The sequence below is a fragment of the Aotus nancymaae genome, unplaced genomic scaffold (assembly GCF_030222135.1).
Source record: "Aotus nancymaae isolate 86718 unplaced genomic scaffold, 86718_ANA_hifiasm-v0.15.2.pri h1tg000014l, whole genome shotgun sequence".
Taxonomy (NCBI): Eukaryota; Metazoa; Chordata; class Mammalia; order Primates; family Aotidae; genus Aotus; species Aotus nancymaae.
The window spans coordinates 111,878,675-111,881,356 of record NW_026988425.1 but is presented as its reverse complement, the minus strand read 5'-3'; positions in this window follow the sequence as shown (position 1 = coordinate 111,881,356).

Here is a 2,682-nt window from a genome sequence, read left to right as displayed (position 1 = left end):
GGCTGGCCGTGGGAGAGTCCGCGGGCGGCTGCAGTCTCCTCATTCCCACCTCCTCCAGGTTCCCTTGCAGCCTCCACCTCCACAGCTGAGTCACGAGGCTCATGGCCCCAGGGAACGAGAAGCTGGAAAGGCCTTGGACTTCAAGGTCACAGAGCTGTCAGCCCTCTGGGGAATGGCCTTGGCGGAAAAGAACAGCCTCCTGACCCAAGGCAGCCCCCCGGCTAGGGACGGATCCGCTTGGGGGCATAAACCTCAGTCCCCTCACCGCAGCTTGGTGCCACCTGCAGGGCCAGCCCAGCTCCAGGGCTCCCTCGGGCCATCCTGCCCATCCCATTCTGTCCCCTTCCATCAGGGCTGACCCCCAGAGGACACTCTCACAACTTCCTGCAGCCCAGGCTCCACCTGGGTGGGTAACAGCTTCCCTGAAACCAACAGTGCTTCTCATGCAGTCCCTGCAGAGCGAGAAGCAGCCTGAAGACTCTCGCCTGCTTCCAGGGAAGGCCCCGGGGATCCGCTGAGAGTCTGGCTGGTTGGCTTGCCAGGGAACATCATTGTGAGGGTCAAGTGTCCCTGCCTCTGAGGGCTGCACGCCGACTGCCTAGGCGGGGGCTGAACGGCAGCTGCAGACCTCAGGAAGCCACAGTGTGGGCGAGCCTAGGCTGCAGGACCGAGCCACAGCAAGGGCGATGAAGGCTGCCAGCGCCCCATGGAGGAAGCCACAGACCCCAGGGCAGCCCAGGCCTGCCACACCTGCACTGTTGCCCACTCGGGGTGGGACATTCTTCTCGCCAACCACCTCTAGGAAATACATAGTTTTACAGTCTTTGCCCACCTGAGGAATTACGGATGGTCCCTGGTGCATGGTGGCTCAATGTATGATTTTTTTTTACTTTATGATGGTTTGAAATATTGGCAATTTTGACAAATGTACAGTATTCAATACATTGCATGAGGTATTCAACGGTGAGCCCAGCCTGCGTCACTGGTTGCAGACTCATGGCCTAAATAATTGCTCATTGCTTCAAGTCACTGAGTTTCAGGGTGACCCAACTCACAGCATTATTGTGGCAGTGGTCACCGACAGGGCAGTAGGAGGGCTCTTGTCAGTACCAGGAGCTGTTGACTCTTGTCAGAAAGGACCTAGTAGTAGCCGGTGCGGACCTGGAACAAGAGGGTGGTCCTTAAAATGAGGGTCTCCAGGCACCATGTGGGGCTGACTTGCACAGGCTCATCCACAGGCTTTGTGTGAGATGATTCTGCCTGACTGCAGGCTAACCTGAGTGTTCTGAGCATGTTTAAGGTCTACTAGGCTAAGCTAGGACGTCCAGGAGCTTAGGTGTGTCAAATGCATTTTCTTTTCTCTCTCTCTTTTTTTTTTTGAGACAAAGTTTCACTCTTGTTACCCAGGCTGGAGTGCAATGGCGCGATCTCGGCTCACTGCAACCTCCACCTCCTGGGTTTAAGCAATTTTCCTGCCTCAGCCTCCTGAGTAGCTGGGATTACAAACATGCGCCACCACGCCCAGCTAATTTTGTATTTTTAGAAGAGACAGGGTTTCTGTGTGTTTCTCGCCCTTGCTGTGGCTCAGTCCTGCAGCCTAGGCTCGCCCACACTGTGACTTCCTGAGGTCTGCAGCGGCCGTTCAGCCCCGCCTGTGCAGCCCTCAAAGGCTGGTCTCGAACTCCCAATCTCAGGTGATTCCCCCGCCTCCGCCTCCCAAAGTGCTGGGATTACAGGCGTGAGCCACCGCACCCAGCCGCATTTTCAACTTACGATATTTTCAACTCGGAATGGGTTTACCCGGCTGCAACACTCGCGTAACTCGAGGAGCACCTGTATGCCTCAATTGCCCTGACCCCCTAACAGGGCTGGTGTGACGGCTGCCATGTCGGAGAACGCAGGTCTGGAATGGAGGTCAGAAGAGGATCCTGGAAATTCTCTGAGGTTTCCTAACAAGCCCCCAGGCATGGCGGGAGGCTGAAAGGCTCCACTGGGGCTGGAGAATCTGCTTCGAGGCTCTCTGGCGTCCACTGCTGGGCCTCCAGGTCTTCTCCAGCTGCTGGCGGCGGACGCGGGTCACAGGGTGCTCAGTCCCGGGCGGCTGGGTTTTCCCAGAGCCAGGGTTCTTAGGAGGAGAGAACAAGGGAAGGCGGGGAAGGTGGGAGGCACTGGCATTTTGTAGTCGAATAGCCTTGGAAGTAACAGCCCGTGACCTTCACGGGATTCTGCTTAGTAGAAGCCAGTCGCTAGGTGGCAGGAATCACGTGGGCCGTGGGAAAGGCTGCCTCTCCTACGGGATCGCAGAGGGGACAAGGCCCAGCAAAGGCCGTGGAGCTGGAGATCAAGCCCATTCAGGAGGAAGCTGCAGAGCCTGCTCCTCCTTCACTGGGGCAGACCAGCTGCGGCCAGCCTGTGCCCAGTCCTTGCGGACCTGGGTACCGCTTCCAGGGGTCTTTCAGTCCTGGAAGTTTAATCATTCTGTTTTTGTTTTGTTTTGTTTTTTTGAGACGAAGTCTTGATCTGTTGCCCAGGCTGGAGTGCAGTGGCGCAATCCCAGCTCACTGCAACCTCCGCCTCCCAGGTGCAAGTAATTCTCTTCCTCAGCCTCCCAAGTATCTGGCACTACAGGCGCACGCCGCCACACCCAACGGCCTCCTTGCTCCCAGCCCTCCCCTGTCACTT